The sequence below is a fragment of the Ixodes scapularis genome, unplaced genomic scaffold (genome assembly GCF_016920785.2).
Source record: "Ixodes scapularis isolate PalLabHiFi unplaced genomic scaffold, ASM1692078v2 PGA_scaffold7__128_contigs__length_106722199, whole genome shotgun sequence".
Lineage (NCBI taxonomy): Eukaryota > Metazoa > Arthropoda > Arachnida > Ixodida > Ixodidae > Ixodes > Ixodes scapularis.
The window spans coordinates 90,531,868-90,551,998 of NW_024609882.1; the positions used below are offsets into that span (position 1 = coordinate 90,531,868).

The following is a 20,131-nucleotide window of genomic DNA, read 5'->3' on the forward strand; positions in this document are numbered from 1 at the left end:
TGCGGAAAAATTCACGTCACGTGACTCATGTGACAATTCAGTTTCCCAGATAAATTTAGCGGAAAAATGACATCTCGTGACCTATGCACTAATTTAGTTTCCCAGTTAAATTTAGCGGAAAAATTCACGTCACGTGAACTATGAACCAATTAAGTTTTTCCGCTAAATTTAGCTGAAAAACTGACATTACATGACCTATCCACTAATTTAGTTTCCCAGCTAAATTTCACGGTAAAATTGACGTCACGTGACTTATGCACCAATACAGTTTTCTCGCTAAATTTAGCTGGAAAATTTATATAACGTGGCATTTGAACTAAATTGGTTTCCCAGCTTAACTTTGCGGGAAAATTCACGTCACGTGGCCTATGCACCGATTCAGTTCCCCGCTATATTCGCAGATAAAATTTTTCACTTCACCTGATGTCGAAGGACATAAAGAAAAAATGCACGTTCCCCGCTAAATACAGCGAAAAAATTTGTGATATCATGCATTGAAATGACGCATTAATTTTTCGTCGCTATGTTGTTGATGAATAAATGATTTTATGGTCGTGATGTGTTTTTTTTTTCGCCAAATTATGCAGGGAAACTGTATGGGTGCATTGGTCAAGTGACGGAAATATTTCCGCTCAATATAGCGAGAAACTCAACTTCTTTTGTATTTTGTATTTGACATCAAATTTTCCGCCAAATTTATCGGCAAAACTGGATTTGTGCCTAGGTCACGTGACGTGAATTTCTCCGCTAAAATGTAGCAGGGAAACTGAATCCGTGCATGGGTCAGATATGTTGTGTCGATGACTTGCGCTGTCATACCGCAGTGTGATGTGTGCGCCCCACATATGCGCGCCCTCTGTTATCGCTTGGCGCTTTGTGTATAAGCCCGGAGCGCCGCCGCTGTGGCCGTTCTCTTCAGCGTCGGTCGTTTTTGACGATTGACCATGTTGTCCATAATGCCGTAAGCCATCCTGCCTCAGAGTCTGTCCGTACTTCCCACAAGTAACAGTGGCGACAAGGTGTGGGTCAACAAGCCTGTTTGCTAAAGAACCATGAGCATGGAAGACGACGACAAGACTTCGGACAGTACCATCCGGAACAGTTCTGTCTTGGGGCAACTCCCGGAATTTTCTCCTGAAAAGGGCAACTTCGAAGTTTACGTGGAACGCTTTGAAGTTTTCGCAACTGCACAAAAGATTGACCAGGCCACCAAGCAGCAGTTATTCATCAGGCTTATCGACGAAGCTGCGTTGATCACCCTTCGGAACCTACTTTTTCCAAAAAAAGCCCTGCGGAAGCCAACTTCGACGACATCGTCAAGATCCTCCTGAACCCCTGCGCTCGCAAGCGTTCCCCGGTGGTGGAACGATACAAATTCTACCGAAAGGTTAAAGGTGAACGTGAGACCATTAGCGACTTTATCGTGGAAATCAAGAAGCTGGCAGCTACGTGCAATTTTGGCACTTTTGTGGAAGATGCGCTTTGAGAACATATCATTGTGGGACTATAGAATGACACGATCCGCTGCAAGCTACTGGGAACCAACGACAAAGAGCTCACCTTTGACCGGGCCTACAGCTCTGCCTTGGGAATAAAGGCGGCACTAGGCCAAAGCGGAGAGGTTCGGCGCACAGAGGAACCCTCAGCTAGCAGGAGCTTCCGGGGTGACGTCAACTGGCAACGAAGGTCTACGCAGCGACAAGGTAAAAAGACTTTTCCGGCTTCAAAGACAAATGTCACGCGTACTAGATATGGTAGCGCACACAACTCAAAGGTTTTTGCTCACTTAAAGAGCAAGATTTTCACATTGCAAAATCTGTAAAACAAATGTCAATGCAGTAACAACGGTAGCGAAAGCCGTTGAGGAAGCTGAATTGTTCGAAGTTCCAGCAAACTCAAAGGTAGGCGCCTAATATGTAAACCTAGTGATCGACGGCAAACAGGTCGAAAAGCAAGTAGATACGGGATCTGATGTTTACATAATGAACGAAAGCGCATTTCGTAAAACGTTTGGGAAGAAATGCTGCGGAAGAAGCAACGTAACGCTAAAAGCTCGCAATGTAAGTTTGATTCCAGTAAAAGGATGTGTTAACGTTCGAGTAACGCACGAGGGGAACGACCACACCCTGCCGTTGGTCATTGCGCAGATGCAAAAGGGAAGTCACTCCAAACTAACTGGTCCGTGACTGGTTATGAAAAGTGCGACTGAACTGGGGGGCTAAGCTCGCCTCCGGCGGGAATCTCTCCAATGCCACGTCACGAGGGAGGGGAGGAGCTTCTTTTGACTCCGCCCTGGCGAGTTTCCCACTCACCCTCTTACATTTCCGACCCCCCCGGCGGCGGCGAGTTCCCCAGCGTAGCTCCGATTTTTCCCTACGCTCCACAGTGAAGGGTTTTTATTTTATTTAAATCGGGGGATCGGTGGCCGGCTGGGCTAGCGCACACCAGCTCGGAGCACGTCGAGCGAAACATCCGTTGCAGAACCTAGGATGTTGGGTTCAATCCCCACCCCTGCCCGTTTCGATGTTGATGAGCATCGTACCGGCGTGCAGTCGTGTAACACTACCGCGGGATTGACGTTAAAGACCCCAGGCTAGCGGTTGTACGGCACTGCATGGCTAAATTTCTCATCTACAGCTGGGAGAATCTTCCCCGTTGAGGCAGACCAAGTTTAGGCAGTATCAACATAAATACAGCCCAATTTTTTTAATTTAAATCCTAAATGACAAATAAGAATAGGTAACAGCAGGGATGCTAATAATACAAACATTGCTTGGATGTGGGCTAGTTAACTAGATATTTGTAGTATTATAAGACCGCGCGCTGGCCAACTGGTCTGCAGGGTGATGAGGTGCCGTTGACCTAAAGGCAGGTTCGCCGGGACATCGCTGGATGCGTGAGGTCCGACTCACCGGGCTGCGGTGTGGGTTCCGGGAAACGGCCGGTCATTTCGGAGTGGTGATTCCTCCGACGACATCAGATCCCGCAGGAGCAAGCCAACAGACACGTTCGTTCTGGATTGTGGTCTGAGCGTGTCCTCGAGCGACCGGCCCGATCGCTCGCCTTTTATTGACTTTATAACAATGGGAACCGCTACCCAATCAGTGCACTCGCGTGATATGATCTGACGTAACTTTCTCTTTTACACATCACTACAACATTGTGATTTACATTGTGATGGTTTGCTGCGCCACGTAGTTGCAAGAAAAACGCTCTTGATAAAGGTAGAAACTAAAGCAGAGTATAGACGAAAAACAACATACAGGAATAGAGCACACTAACAACTGTGTAGTTTCTTTCTCATCTTTTTCCCCCCACACCGCCACACAGCCACAATATTTTTTTTCTTTTTTCAGAATAGGGTGCACGTGGAGCGAAAGCTCGCGCTGCAAAACTCAGGATCGTGGATTCACCCCCCACCCCTGCCCTTTTCGATGTTGATGAGCATCCTACCGGCATGCGGTCGTGTATCACTGCTACGTGGTGCACATTAAAGACCCTAGGCTAGCAGTCATACTGCACTGGCTAAATTGCTTATCTACAGTAGGTGACAATGTCGCAATGTTCTGGCATGTTCTCCTGCTGTATAAACAACTAACGGCCATTTTTTTTGTCAAAATACGGTGTGGAAGAAGAAAGATGAGAAAGAAATTACACAGTTGTTAGTCTGCGCCATTCATGTATATTGCTTTTCTTCTATCATGTTTTAGTTTGAATTTTATCAAGTGCGTTTATCCTGAATCTACGCAGCAGAGCAACCCATCAAAATAATTGTAAAAGCCTGTAGGTAATGTTAAATCGCGTTCATGGTTGCAGATTGCCGTAAAAACACATTTGTTTCTAGGATTCACTTTGTAGAATTTGAATGTAGAATTCACGACGGGGGCGTCGGTTCATTCACGGCTCCATCGCCTCAAGCCCGGTTCGCCACGCAGTTCATCGCACAGCCACCTTACCACGTCTTTCGAGAGGCGAGAGTGTTGTAGAAAATGAACGTCGTCCATGTCCAACACATTGGCGTGGTTTAAATACCTATGCCGAAGGCAAAACACGAACGAAAACGCTGCCATTTTGGACGCTTCTCCCTGATCTCGCGCCCAACTCGCCCAAACTCGCCTAGGTCGGAGCTGGCAAGCTTTTCCCATCCGCGGCGGCTTCTGCCACGTCACAATGACGTCACCGCATCTCGCCGCGAGTTCCGAATATGCAACTCTCCGACCGCCTCAAACCCTCCGTTTAACGTCACGATCTAGGGAGTGTCCCCCGCAGGGGGCACCTGTGAAAGCAGGTGTTTGGAGAGTGGCGTCTCCACGGGCCCTGAGCCATGCGGGTTCGCCCGCCCACGTCTGGCTGTGCGTGGCATTCCCGTGTCTGGGGAAAAGGGAATCCTGGTGGTTGAGCCGAGCCCGGGGCAGGTTTGGACCCTTCGGGGCCCCCCGGGTGATGCAATACACCACTTCGGCCCCCGCTTCTCATAGACGGGAGTCCTGGTAAGGCCCGGCCAGGATGATTCAGTCTAGTCGCCATTTATTCTACTTTCACTCTCACTACTCTCACTTTTACCTTTCCTGTTTCCTTTACTTCTCTTTCACTTATCTCACTCCTTTTTCACCCCTCTTTGGCGGCAAGGGCTCACCTTGGGTGGCAATGGACCTCTGTCTTGACCCACACTTGGGTATAGTTTCCCGGCAGCACTGTTAGCGTAACGTCTCCAGCCAAGCCCTTCTTGTTATGGTGCGTTACCTAACCCCTTGTTGGGCTCGGTGATGGGCGGTGCACCGCGGATTCGGAACACTCTTTGCCCTCCTATGGCGCCCCACCCCTCTAAACCCCGTTCACGGCAAGGCTTTAAAAGGCGTTGTCTTGAACCCAAGACCACTGACAAAGATCCTGAAATTGAAACATTTACAAAGTTTTTCGTTGTTCATTCTCTCGATGAACATAAACCTGTTGCAAAGCTGTCGCCTTTTGTTGTTGCCAAGGTACTAGAAAACCTTGTCGGGTTCCCCTACAAGGCTAAAAAGCAGCACTCCGGAGACCTCTTAGTGGAGGTAACCACCAAAAAACAAAGTGAAGCGATCCTGAAGTTGACTAGTTTTCTTGATGTCAAAGTGTCAGTTAGCCCTCACCGCACGCTCAACACCATCCGTGGGGTCCTCTCCGAGGATGACTTCTTGCACACTAGATAGGAAGAACTCCTCGAGGGACTCCAAGGTGTTGGTGTTGTTGCTGTTAAGCGCATTATATTCCGAAAAAATAGTGAGGAAATCCCTTCCAAACACGTCATTCTTACATTTAAACGACACACACTGCCAGAAACCATCAAGGCAGGATACATTAATCGCCGCATCCGCCCCTATGTCCCCAACCCCCAGCGGTGCTTCCGTTGCCAGCGCTTTGGCCACGGATCACGCAGCTGTCGAGGGAAAGAGACTTGCTCAAAGTGGGGCAGCCACGACCATGTAGCCGACATCTGTGAAGATGCCATTTCCTGCGCCAACTGCAAGGGTCCTCACCCTGCCTACTCTTGCTCTTGCCCCTTGTGGCGACAAGAGAAAGAAATCCTTACTCTAAGAGCCAAAGAAAACATATCGTATCCCGAGGCAAAACAAAGATTCTCTTTTCTTTCTAAAGGCACATACTCCGACGCGGTGCGCAGGGGCCCTCCACCGCGAACGGAATTGAAGGCCACCCAGGTCTCGCCTGAAGCCCTGGCAGTGGCCCCTCGGGCCCCCACCCCCCCGCAGGGGCAGCAGCTCTCCCCACCTTCTGGAGGGAGCACACTAGCTGCCCTCAAGTCTAAGGACAGGCAGGCAATGCCATTGCCAGTCCTTACTTCGACGCCTTCCCCCGGTGAGAAGGGGCGACACTCTCGCCCAGACTCACTGGAGAGGGCCTCCTCCAAAGAGCGGCACAACTCCCGTGCTGCTCCCCTAGTACCCATGGGGTCGGAGCAGGCAGAGTGTAAAGACGCTCTGCCCAGCACCTCCGCTGCCGTCTCGGCTGGTCGCGGCCGGGGCCTGGCTCCCCGTGATCCGAGTCGAAAGAAAACGCTGGCTAACACCAGCGACACAACTCAAGAGGCAGACTTGTCCATGGAGTTAGACGATTTGGCTGCTCCTGCTTCTGACCCGGATAGTATGGAGTGGCAGACGCAGAGCCGTACAGAGAAGAACAAAAAACCGGTTACTGCGCCAAAGTAATCCAAGTGGTCTCTCTCCTGAGTTTTAACCTTTTAACTAGCGAGCTTTATTAATTTACATTTTACGACATATACAAATTTTATAAATGACAAAAGTAAATTTTATGCAATGGAACTGTCGTAGACTTTTAAGAAATATTGATGATGTAAATCATTTCATGTATGAGCTTCGGCCAATAGCTCTTGCTCTTCAGGAAACTCATCTTCATGACCGCTCTCCTCATATTTTAAGACGTCACCGGGTTTTTAGAAAAGACCGTCTTAGTGACACTCCCTCTGGTGGCGTGGCAGTGATTGTACAGGGTGGAATTGCCTGCTCTGAGGTCCCACTCTGCACACTACTTGAAGCCGTGGCAGGGCGCCTTCTTTTAGACCGCCTCATAACTGTAGTATCACTTTATTTACCACCTAACACTCCATTACATCTTTGTGAATTGCAGGGTCTTGTAGGTCAACGCCCACAACCCTTTATGATTCTAGGCAATTTTAAGGCCCATCACCCCCTATGGGGTAGTATTCGTCAAGACACTCGTGGAGGTGTAGTTGAACGTTTTTTATTGGCATCTGGGCTATGCCTTCTTAATGGGAGAGAGCCAACACTTGTCAGTGCAGCTCACACCACATTTACATCCATAGATCTGTCGATCACATCCCCCTCATAGTTTCCTTGCTTTACATGGAATGTTCTCAACAACCCTTTTGGCAGTGATCACTTTCCGATTGGTTTAGAGAGCGTTGTTCAGCTGCCCTCACTTTTGAAACGTATCTCTAGGTGGAAGTTAGATAAAGCTGACTGGTCACTTTTTGGGTTACATTCCACCTTGGACCCTTCTCTGCTTTCTTCTATGTCACCCGAAGATGCTACACTGTATATTACTGAGCAGATACTAAATGCTGCTGAGGTGTCTATTCCACGAACCTCTGGTAATGTGCCAAAAAAATGCAAACCATGGTGGAACAAGGAGTGTGCCACAACCTTAGCGGATCAAAACAGGGCTTGGGGCAAACTTCGCAGATATCCCACATCATGTAATCTCGCAGAGTTCAGGCAGCGGAAAGCTAAAGCCCATTGGACCAGGAAGCAGTCGAAATGGAAATCCTGGATGAAGTATGTTTCTTCTATAAATAGTTTTGTGCCTGCCAAAGAGGTTTGAGATAGATACGGGAAAATAAATGGAGATTATAGGTGCTTTGCAATTCCCACTTTTGATGCCCCTTCCTCATCTTTAGTTGACATGGGCAACATCCTTGGTGAACATTTTTATAACACATCCAGCTCGGCAAACTACAGTGATTCGTTCAGTAGATTTAAATCTCGTGCAGAGCGACAAAACATCTCCATATCTGGAGGAGACTCTGAGCCTTATAACCAGCCTTTTACACTGTGTGAACTTGAAATGGCACTTGACATAACGAGGGTTTCTGCTCCAGGGCCCGATGCAGTTCATTATGAAATGCTTCGTCGCCTTTCTCCTGAGTCCCTGAAAAGTCTTCTCTTGTTCTTCAATTTATGGTGGGAAAAAGCCTGCTTTCCCCATGCCTGGAAGCATGCACATGTCATCCCGCTCCTAAAGCCACAGAAAGACCCTTCACTACCCTCAAGCTACCGTCCCATTGCTCTGACGAGCTGTGTCGGGAAAACATTTGAAAGACTTATAAACATGAGGTTAATATACATATTAGAAAGCCAAAAGATCCTTGACAAAAATCAGTGCGGGTTTCGCCGAGGTCGATCTACTCTCGATAATTTGGTTCGCCTGGAAACCGTTATACGCGAGGCATTTGTGAACAAGCAGCACTGTGTTGCAGTGTTTTTTGACTTAGACAAGGCGTATGATACCCCTTGGAGATATGGTATCCTGAAAGACTTGTATGCTTGCAATATCCGTGGTAGGATGTTGCAATGCATTAAGAACTTTCTAATAAACAGAACCTTTCATGTCCGGCTTGGCAGCACCCTGTCTTAACCTTTTGTTCAAGAAAACGGAGTCCCACAGGGAAGCATTTTGAGCGTCACTTTGTTTGTACTGAAAATGAATTCTCTCGCACGAATGCTACCTCGGTCCATTTCCTACTCTCTTTATGCTGACGATATACAGATCTCCTCATCTTCTTGCAATCTTTCTAGTTGTGAGCGGCAGTTACAACTAGCTATAAACAAACTTTCTAAGTGGGCAGACGAAAAGGGTTTCAAGTTCTCTGTTGCAAAGACAATCTGTGTGCCTTTTTCCCTACGTCGCGGGCTTTCCTTAGACCCAGCTTTGGAACTATACGGTACTCTGATCCCTGTTAGGAAGGAGCACAGGCTTCTTGGTGTCATATTTGACAAAAAACTTACCTTCATTCCCCACCTGAAATTTCTCAAGAAAATTTGCCTTCGTTCCACAAACCTTCTGAAAGTTTTGGCTCATAAATCATGGGGGTCAGATCGGAAATGTCCGTTGCATTTGTACACCGCGCTTGTGCGATCTCGTCTTGATTATGGCGCCGTGGTGTACGGATCGGCTCGCCCATCTGCTCTCAAGATGTTGGATCCTGTACATCATCTTGGCTTGCGTTTGGCAACAGGTGCTTTTCGGACATCGCCTGTACTTAGTTTGTATGCGGAATCAAATGAAATGTCGCTGTGTAAAAGACGTCAATACCTCAGCCTAACTTACGCGTCTAGGATCCTAGCAAACCCTGATCACCCAACGTACCATTCCGTACAAAGATCTCAATTCCACCGTCTCTTTGAAAATAAGCCAAGCATTGTCAGACCCTTGAGTTTTCGTATAGAGCAATTTGTTCCTCACTTCAACTTCATCTGGACGAACTTAACCTAATTCAGAACACAGTCTGCGTGGCACCCTGGAATGTGGTGCGTGTTTTTTGTGACTGGACTTTCACTAAGTTTAATAAGAATAGCATATCAGCTCTTGTGATTCAGCAGGAATTCCTTGACCTAGAAGAGAAATATAAAGATTATGCTCACTTTTACACAGACGGTGCCAAGACTTCATCATTTGTCGGGTGTGCCGTGCATTCAGGTCGTTTTGTAAAAGTTAAACGTCTAGAGGAATTTGCGAGTATATTTACTGCTGAAGTCTATGCTGTGTCTTTTGCATTGGATTATATCCTGAAAACTAAAACTAGACGGGCCGTAATATTTGTGGACTCTCAAAGTGCCATTACTGCAATATGCTCTCTAAAAGCCACTAAGAATATGCTTGTGGAACAGGTGCAAAGTAAACTCAACAGAGGTTTACGTAAAGGTCACAATATAAAATTCTGCTGGGTTCCGAGTCATGTGGGAATAAAGGGTAATGAGGAGGTAGACAGGCTCGCTGCATCTTCAGGTAACTGCTCTAAATATCAAGCAAGCTTGCCCTATCAGGATATCAAACCATTAATTAAGTCACCACTTTTTAGTTTGTGGCAGACAGAGTGGGCCATGGAGACTAATAACAAGCTCCATGTGAGCAAACCAGTCCTTGGGTGTTGGGAAAGCTCCTCACTTAAGAACCGCTTTCACGAAGTTGTATTGTGCCGGCTTCGAATTGGGCACTCCTTCCTTACACACAGATATCTCCTTTGTGGGGAGGATCCACCAGTTTGTGAGCACTGTGGAGACAATCTTACTATTCTTCATATTTTGTGGATCTGCCCGGAATTCGACACTGAACGACGCCCTCATTTTCCAGAGTTTTTTTAGAATTTGTGTTCCGTTTCATCCCGCTCTTTTGCTGGGAAAGCACCCTCTCGTTCCTCTTGATCGAGTTTTATCATATATTACTAGTACTGGCCTTATACACCAGATCTAGTCCCAGTTGTTTCCAGGATCGCCTTTTTGTAATGAGGTAACCATAGGAGTTTCATTAGTTAACTTAGTCTGGCGCGGTATGGCCTCCGTTGCTGTTGCGCCAAAAAACTCGGAAACAACAACAATCTAGGGAGTGTCGGCGCGTGTCGTCATGCACGGCGCCGACCAATCGCGGCGGTCGGCGAGTTTGGCGGAGAACTTGCCTCGATCTCGCCGCGCCGAGCTTAGCCCCCCTGGTCTCGGATAATGTCAGTGCACACTGTCACAACGCAAGTGTCATTGAAACAGAAGTACAGTGACGCGTTTGAAAGTGTATTCGGCGTAATTGACGGTTTCAAAGGAGGCTTACTTTTAAAATATAACGCCCGGCCTGTAGTTCGCAAAGCTCGGCCTGTGCCTTATGCGCTCCGTGAAAGTGTAAAGAAACAGCTAACTACATTGGAAGAAAACGGTGTAATCTACCGAGCCCAACACAGCGATGAAGCAACGACCTTATTCGTTGTTCCAAAGAAAGAGAAAACAGTGAGACTCTGTGGGAATTATCGTGTCACACTAAATCCACATTTGAAGGTAGATCACTACCCGCTTCCATAGCCCGGAGACATTTTTGCGGCAGTACTGCTAGGAACAGTTTTCCCCGTCCTCGACTTGTCGAAAGCTTTCTTTCAACTAGAGCTTGAAGAGCAGTCGCAAGAGCTTCTAACGGTGAATAACCGCCTCGAGCTATACCGGTTCCGACGAGTTCCCTACGGCGTGGCAAGAGCGCCTGCATTGTTCCAGTCAGTGATGGATCAGATACTTAGGGTAATACTATGCACTGTCTGCTACGTCGATGATGTTCTAATTTCCGGCAAAACATACGAGGAATGTACAAAAAATACCGAGCGTGTATTGGAACGACTACCCAAGCACGAAATTCGTGTAAATTCCGAAAATAGTACAGTTTTTCAGAGAAGTGTTAGGTATTTTAAACACGAGATAAGCAGCAGTGAACTGCAGCCAACAAAACAAACTGTCAAAGCGGTGTCAATGTGCCAGAGTCACAGAACGAGAAAGAGTCGAATGCTGTCTCAGGCTTACTAAACTTTTACGCAAAGTTTTTGCCATGCCTTGCCTCAACACTAGAACCGATTAACAAACTGCTCAAAAAAGAAAACGCACGTAACTGGAAGAAGGAGTGTAAAGGAAGTTTCGAGTGTTGCAAACAAGTACTGTGTACCAACGCTGTTCTTGAGCCCTTTGACGCAGCAAAACCGCTAAAACTAACGTGTGAGGCGTCTTCTTATTGTAATGGTGCAGTTATCTCTCATGTTATCAATGGAGAAGAGAGGCCAGCAGTTTATGCGTCTCGAGCGTTGAGCGCCGCTGAGCGGAACCACGCTCATATCGAGAGAGAAGCATTGGTGGTCGTGTATGGCATAGAGACATTTTTGATTCCTGAAAGCATTCTAGTTCTGTAGTCGCAGCAAGAATGCACGGCTGGTCCAACTTACTTGCCAGTTACCAGTACACGATCCACTAACAAAAGGGTGGTTTTATTGGAAATGCAGAGGGGGAGTCAAGTTTCTTAGGATGAATTCTTGGGCAAGTTGGGTATTCATCGTGTAAGAAATAGTGCAAAATTGAGCTCACTCACTTACTAAAAAACGCACACCAGAAAAAAAAAATATGACGCACGTCGAGCTAACTTACAACTCGAAGGTAATACGTGCGATAAACATTGACATATGTTTAGTACAGAAGACAAAGAAGGCGATATATTCAATTTTCACACGGGCAAAAGAAAAGAAAAGAAGACGAAAATAAAGACTGAGTTATAAGTTAGCGTGACTTGGAGTGATATTTTTTCTAGTGTGCGTGTATTTTCAGTGTGAGTGAGCTCAATGTTGCGCTATTTTCTACATGATCGGTTGTCAAGGTTACCGTTACCTTGCCCGTGGACGCGGGAAGCTGCTCACTACGTCTCGCCCGTTCCAGACGTGCTGCTAACAGCTGAATATGTCGGAAACGAAACTGAGAAAGACGGACAGCTGAGATAGGTTCGCTAGATGACTCAGCATGGTTGGCCTAAAGTTGCTGACAAAGAACTGGAACCGTACTTCGGTTAGACGGTACTGTCATTGGACATGAACTGGCTCCTATTTAACCACCGCGTGGCTATTCCAAGTTCCTCGAGAAGAAATGTGCTAGATCATCTGTACGAAGAACATCCAGGCATTAACAACATGAACGGGGGATCGTCTGGTGGCCCAACATTGAGAAAGATCTTGAAGAGTCTGTCGAGCAGTGCGAAATTTGTGACACTGTCCGCGCTTCGGTAACAACAGCACCGTTACAGCCGTGGTTGTGGTGTTCCAACTATTTGGAACCTGTCCACCTGGACTATGCCGAAAGAGATGGCAAGATCTTTCTGGTTGTGGATGACTCGCACCCCAAGTGAGTTGAGGTCAAACTCAAGTCTAGCACAACCGCTCAAAATCTGTAGTGGTTATACAGCTGGTGTTTGAATCCCATGGACTGCCGGTTAAAGTTCTGAGAGACAATGGTTATCAGTTTCTTAAAAGAAGGGTTGCTTTTACGTAATGTGGATTCTTGGGCGAGTTGGTACTGGAACTTTGAGAACATAATAACGCTAAAGGCAGGGAGGAAAGTAGGAACAAGACAACACAATGCGCTACCTTCAAATGGTTTAATCGTAAGAAAATCAAGGGTATAAATACTCTGCATCATCGTTCCATTCAACCAATTCCATGGCACGCCAATACTTGCAAGAACTATGTCGATCGACGCAACACTGACAGATCAATCCCCGTAGTTTTTTTGTTTGTTTTTTTATCAGGTCTGACTTTATAATTTCCCTTGCTGTCTTATCTCTATGTTTTCTAATAATATTGCAAAAATTACATTCAGGTTTGCACCCATAGTCATGGCCGTACATTGACAAATTACCGTCTCGCTGTCCGCTCAGAAAAACGTGAGCGGACAGCGTGACGCTCACTTGTCAATGCACTGCCATGACTGTGTGTGCAAACCTGAATTTATTTGTCCTCTTATTAGAAAACATAGAAATAAGACGGTAAAGGGCAATATCGAGGCAGACCTAATAAAAAAAATAACTACGGGGATCGATGTGTTAGCGTGCTGTCGATCGAGTTGGGCTTGAATTGGCGGAGCAGGGGATTGGTTGAATGGCGCGATGATGCAGAGTATTTACACCCTGGATTTTCGGACGATTAAACAAGTTCAAGTTGACGCTTTGTGTTGTCTTGTTCCTACTCTCGTCCCTGTATTGAAGCGCTCTTATGTTCTCAAAGCTGCTTTTACGCTCTACCGCCTAGAAGTTGCCTCCTCAGTTAGCGGGACGTTACCACCGATTCTCTCCTCCGCAACGCTATTAGGCAGACGCTACAGCATCGTAGAGACGTCGCCTCCATTCGGCTGCTTTGTCGTGTTATGAGTGAGAACGACATAGACTGTCCCAACACACCGCGTCTCAACAGGCGTACCAGCCGTCTGCAACCGGGGCTGACACGCACTTCGCTCCAGGAGAACGCGCCTCCTACGAGTCGCTGAGTTCCGGTTGGCCCTAGAGTTCCTGTATAGGCTCCCTGCTGGAGCCAGAGTTGCGCGTTCATCCCCGTAGCGCCGTCTTTCCTGCATGGCATGTTGATCCAGCTACTCACATCACTGAATTCGGCGAATAGCAGCGCCGCGCGTTCGAGGCGCGAGGCCCGCTCAAAAGCAGGGGAACGTTCGGCTGGGCGCGCGCAACATCTACTTTCCTGCACAGCACTTGATCCGGCTCTTCACGTGATCGGATCTCGGCGAATAGCGGCACGGCGGCGCATGGAAAAAAGACGCGAAACTCTGGCTCCCGTACGGAGCCGATACAGGAACTCTAGTTGGCCCTACCACCGGAGCTGACCGCAGTAATTCCTAATAACAGAGATTTCATAAAAGAACTCTGTCGATTAATAACCAGGGAGGATGGCTGGCACCTGTGACCCGACTACTGCTGGCTGGGAGCGCCTTGGTGGTGATAGTTTTTTTTTTTTTCTTCGTCGCTTGGCGTCGCCCAAAGCAGGCGGGGGATCGGAGTGCTGTTTCGGATTTAGCTGGGACTCGTGTCCAGCCGGCGAGAAGACGCGGCACTTCCGTCCGGTCTGTGCTTGCGCTGGACGACATTCGGTGGTTGGGTGGTGGCGGCTCTGGGGCGTTCTAGTCTAGCGGCTGTTGCTGTGACACGCTTCCCAACCCCCCCCCCCCCCCCTTTTTTTTCCTTTCTTCCTTAAAGTATTTGTATATATATTGTATCTATCAACTGCTTCCGGGTGGACGCGGACTGCACACAGAGTGCATGGGCCCCTGCCTTTTCTTGTCTCCTCCGCGCCTGGTGGGAACTCACTCGAGTGCAATAAAACTATTGAACTATTGAATTCGCTTGTCATGAGTTTCAAGAATTCCTTTTTAAGAATAGATTCAAGCATACGCTAACGCCGGCATACCACCTGCAGCCAAAAAAAAAAGGAGTGCACAAGAAGCACGCGGCACTTGATTGACATTTTTCTTTTTTTATACAAAATGACATTGCATTCGTTCACGGGCAAGACTCACAGTAAATCTTTAAAAAAAAAAAAAAAAAAATCTGCGAACTCCGTTATCTATTTTTAAAACCAAACATGCCACGTGCAATGCAAACCAGAATGAAGAGCATAAAGAAGAGCTCGAATAAACGCCGTGGTATTGCTCGCACTTCTCTTTTGGGGGATGCGGTAATGGTGAACTTCGTGACAACTGAATGTCAAATCTTTTCTTAAAATAGTAATGAAGGTTGTGTCTAATGTTACATTTTTGGTACGGGTACAACAGCGCATTAGATTTGTCTATGCAGATCTTTTGGGTGCCGCAAACTCTGTGCATAACCCTGTGCCAAAACAAGTCGGTCAGCCGTACTATGGTGCCTGGAAAGCATCTCCGACTGGTGTGTTCACCGCGGCCAAAAAAGTGGTCCCTCGATTTCCGCCCGATGATGTCATAGAAGTGTCATGCTGTCGCCGGTCGCGATCCTGGCGGCGCTCCAACAGTTCTGGTGTATGTGGCAGACGCCTGTTCTGCTGCAGGTCGCTCTCTACTGTGACAGTCCACGGAAGCTGCAGCAGCCGGAAGTTGGGACGCCATGACCACAGCGACACTCGCGTTCACTCGTGCTTTTCGCCAGCATTTCTACAGCCAACCGCCAGGATCGCGACAGGCAACAGCATGACACTCCGGCTTCTGTGACGTCATTTGTTGCCACTTCGGGACCACTTTTAATGTATGGGCGTGATAGGACGCCAAACACACCAGTCGAAGACGCGATCCAGGCACCATAGCCGTACTGGCCTGCTCTGCCTGACAGCGCTCGCGCTCAGGATACACGTGTGGAAACTAAAGTCCCTTGATACTTATTTTACAAGTAACGACAACCGATACAAAGGGCAAGGCGCATTCCGCTGGAACAAATGGCGGCATTCATTTCAAACCTCTGCTGTGCGCCGCCATTTGCCTTCTAAACCCTGTACCATCACGCAGTTGGCGCTTCAAAGAATGTCGCTACTTTAGGAAGCTCTCATCTGGGGACTTTAGTGGAAGCTGATGACGGCACCGGCCGCGCAGGAAGAAGCCGGGGTCGTCCCTCTCACTCACACGTCTCTCCTCGATGAAGGACGCGTTCCAAAAGACCACCAGACAGGCTGATGTAAATTTGAGTGTGAAAATAGAATTGAAATGTACAAGCCGTGTTATTTCCATATGCGGTTGTACCACACTGGCTAAATTTTTACATTTCAAGAAAACCCCGAGACTGGGGCAAAAAGGGACGGACAAACACAAAGTCTCAAAGACAGCTGAATTTTATTTGAGAACGATATAGCCATCAAATCCTACACAAATCAAAAGAGACGAAGGAAAGAGAGAGAGAGAAACATACACAACACAAAAGAGACGAAAAAAAGAGGGAGAATTGGCGAAAGCCGTGCCACAAGCAGTACAACAACGGGTTTCGCCAATTTTCCCTCCCTTTCTTTCGTCTTTTTTTGTGTTGTGTATGTTTCTCTCTCTCTCTTTCCTTCGTCTCTTTTGATTTGTGTAGGATTTGATGCCTATTTAAACACCCTTCGTTCTCAAATAAAATTCAGCTCTGTTTGAGACTTTGTGTTTGTCCGTCCCTTATTGTCCCAGTCTCGGTTTTTTTTCGAAATGTTTAACCACCACCAGCTCGTTTGTGCCCTAACCATCTTTTGGCTAAATTTATCGTCTACAGCTGGGAGACAAGTCGCCCGTTGAGGCAGACTAAGTTCTAGGCTGTATGAACATACACACACCCCAATATTTTTATACTAGTGTCATACAAAGTGTTTACACTTGTGTAATAGTGTCTGTAAACTAAAAGGGGAAGGAATGTTGTGTTGGTGACTTGCATTGTCATGTCACTGTTATGCATCCACCCACGCATGCGCGCCGTGTGTTTTCGCTTGGCGCGCTGGCTATAAGCCCATAGCGCCGCCGCTGTGGCCGTTGAATTCATCACTGTACGTTCTTGAGGATTGACCATGTTGTCGATATAAAATTACTGGAAGACACTTAAAGGGGCGGTGAAATGATTTCAACAATAACGAATGTGCAGCTTGTATTTTTTATATTGTTCACTTCCGCATAAGTAAGAGAAAAAGTGCCACCATATCCCAAAATACCTCTATTTCGCTGCGTAATCGCAAAATAAAGAACGACTTTTTTCCCAACCTGCGGCCACATGGTGGCCGCAAATGGAATCTGTGGTGTGACGTCATTTGGAGTGTTTTTTGTAAGTGATAGTGTTAGGCAATTGTAAGCTTGATTTAAGGTTAACTTTAAAAAATCTTGTTATTTAGGCATGCAGAAACGCTTCAGAAGCCTAATATTGCCGCTAAAAGGGTATGAATTAATCGTGGCGCCATCTACCGCAAGTCGACAAAACCTGCCGTCGCCGTCATCCGTCGACGCCCGAGGCGCCTACGGCGGCTACACGAGCAACCCGGACGTTTTGTCTTTCCCTCGCTCGGCGGAGTGCGTTGGTCGTGGTCCGTAGTATCGTGGTGTCTCGACTTCGACTTCCACTGCCCGCCGCGTCGACTGCCCGCCGCACAAGTCCAAGACTTGCTATGCGCAAGCGTCTTGCGCTCGACGTCGCTCAGGCCGTCCGCCCATGCCGCCATGTTGGTCGGGAATCTGCGGGAGAGCGGGACAGCGGCGAGCCCGGCGAGCCGGCGAGCGCTGGGGAAACGGAAGCCAGAAGAACCCAACCGGAAACCAACGCCACTCCAAATGACGTCACAGGCGAAGCCGGTGCCGCTTCAATGTTGAGTTGAGGGGTGCCAGAGGTATCAATTTCTCTAATTTTTTAATGAAAACTAGGGCAAGCAGGAAAGAATAGTTTTCAACCCTTCGTTCTATATGTGGCCGGGATCAATTCCCGCAATTAATTAGCCAAAGCCTGCAAATGGTTGCACCGCCCCTTTAAGACTCCTTACGGGTGTAGGAAGGCGAAAGCATTATAGTACCGCGGGTAAAATGTTTTTGAGTAATGTTTTTACGCGTATTGAAGGGTGCACGGCTTCCGTGAGGAAGCATCTGCGTTGCCGTACACATATCGAGGACAACGTCAAGGACGGCGTCTAGTAGGACGTCGAGAACGACGTTGGCAACTACCTCTTGGACGACCTCTAGGACGACCTTTAGGACGACGTATAGAATGACGTCGAGGACGACGTCCCAGAGATGGACGTCAAGGACGGCGTCTAGGACGACCTCTACGACAACGTCGAGGACGACGTCAAGGACGGCATTTAGAACGACGCCGAGGACGACCTCAAGAGCGATATCAAAATGGCGTTTAGGACGATGTCGAAGATCACGTCCTAGAGGACGTCGTCTACAGCCACATTTGCCTGCCGAAGCCGCCGTAAATGTAGACACTGCTGCCAATGTCGAGGCCGTAGATGTAGACAGGGTCGCCTCACAGTCCATCGCACAAAATATACGACTACAGATGACGTCCGAAGCGCACCTTTTGCACACGGCGCTCCGGCGGTGATGTCACGCTCCCGCACTTGAGTGTGAGCGTGAGCGACACGTGCTTTATGACGTATTGCTTGGCCATCTTTCGGGCATAACGACGCCGCTGTTTCACGAAATGGGACGAGTAAGGTTTTCGCCTTGAAAGGTAAGCCCCGGCGTATGTCCGTACTTCCCACAACGTAACGTGCCGTAAATGTGTCTGCTAAATTTAGCGGGGAACTTGAATTCGTCTGTAGGTCCCGTGGCGTACAATTACGACAACGTCGAGGATGACGGCAAGGACGGTGTTTAGAACAATGCCGAGGACGACCTCTCGGACGACCTCAAGAGCGACCTCAAGAATGGCGTCTAGGACGACTTCAAGGATGACGTCCTAGAGGACGTCGTCTACAGATACGTTTGCCTGCCGAATCCGCCGTAAATGTAGACACTGCTGCCAATGTCGAGGCCGTAGATGTAGACAGGGTCGCCTCACAGTCCATCGCACAAAATATACGACTACAGATGACGTCCGAAGCGCACCTTTTGCACACGGCGCTCCGGCGGTGATGTCACGCTCCCGCACTTGAGTGTGAGCGTGAGCGACACGTGCTTTATGACGTATTGCTTGGCCATCTTTCGGGCATAACGACGCCGCTGTTTCACGAAATGGGACGAGTAAGGTTTTCGCCTTGAAAGGTAAGCCCCGGCGTATGTCCGTACTTCCCACAACGTAACGTGCCGTAAATGTGTCTGCTAAATTTAGCGGGGAACTTGAATTCGTCTGTAGGTCCCGTGGCGTACAGTTACGACAACGTCGAGGATGACGGCAAGGACGGTGTTTAGAACAATGCCGAGGACGACCTCTCGGACGACCTCAAGAGCGACCTCAAGAATGGCGTCTAGGACGACTTCAAGGATGACGTCCTAGAGGACGTCGTCTACAGATACGTTTGCCTGCCGAATCCGCCGTAAATGTAGACACTGCTGCCAATGTCGAGGCCGTCTGTCCGTACTTCCCACAACGTAACGTGCCGTAAATTTGGCTGCTAAATTTAGCGGGGAACTTGAATTCGTCTGTAGGTCCCGTGGCGTACAATTACGACAACGTCGAGGATGACGGCAAGGACGGTGTTTAGAACAATGCCGAGGACGACCTCTCGGACGACCTCAAGAGCGACCTCAAGAATGGCGTCTAGGACGACTTCAAGGATGACGTCCTAGAGGACGTCGTCTACAGATACGTTGGCCTGCCGAATCCGCCGTAAATGTAGACACTGCTGCCAATGTCGAGGCCGTCTGTCCGTACTTCCCACAACGTAACGTGCCGTAAATTTGGCTGCTAAATTTAGCGGGGAACTTCAATTCGTCTCTAGGTCCCGTGGCGTCCAATCGCGCGACATGAATTTTCCCGCCAAAGTTATCGGGGATACAAATATGTGCATAGACCACGTGACGGCATTTGTTTCGCTAAATTTAGCGAGGAAACTGACTGTGCGTATGTCACGTGACGTAAATTTTTCTGCTAAATTTAGCGGTGAACCTGAATTCGTCTGTAGCTTTCGTGACGTCAGGTCACGTGATATCAATTTCCCGCCAAAGATAACGGATAGTCTAATTGGTGCATAGGTCACCTGATGTCAATTTTTTGCTAAATTTATCGGGGAACTGAATTCGTTTACGCTCGTGCCGTCATGAAATCAGAGGCACGTGCGGGTAACAGCAGCGGCTATAAAATGTGATAAAATTCTGCTAAGATTTGATAAAAGTAGGCAAATCATGCTATCAGTACGTGGGACTCCAAAAACAGTACCGAAAGTTTGGTTAACCCGAGGCTGCGAAGCGAAAGAGATACGCATCTAGAGAAAAATGACAAGAGGATTTAAGATATCCTTCATTCACTCTCGTCAACGTAAATGCAAGAAGCAAAGTAAATAAAACTGCTCAACACGGTGTTTCTGTTAGACGTTCCGGACATAGTTGTTATTACTGAAACATTGTTGCGTGCTGGTGTTAATGAGGAAGTAACTTCGCCGTTTTACCGAATTTCTGAA

General features: G+C 47.9%; 1 pseudogene; it reads left to right on the top strand.

Annotated features, from left to right (window-relative positions):
* The first annotated feature begins 1,052 nt into the window (after positions 1-1,052).
* Positions 1,053-19,216, top strand: LOC121046665 (annotated as a pseudogene).
* The last annotated feature ends 915 nt before the right edge of the window (positions 19,217-20,131 follow it).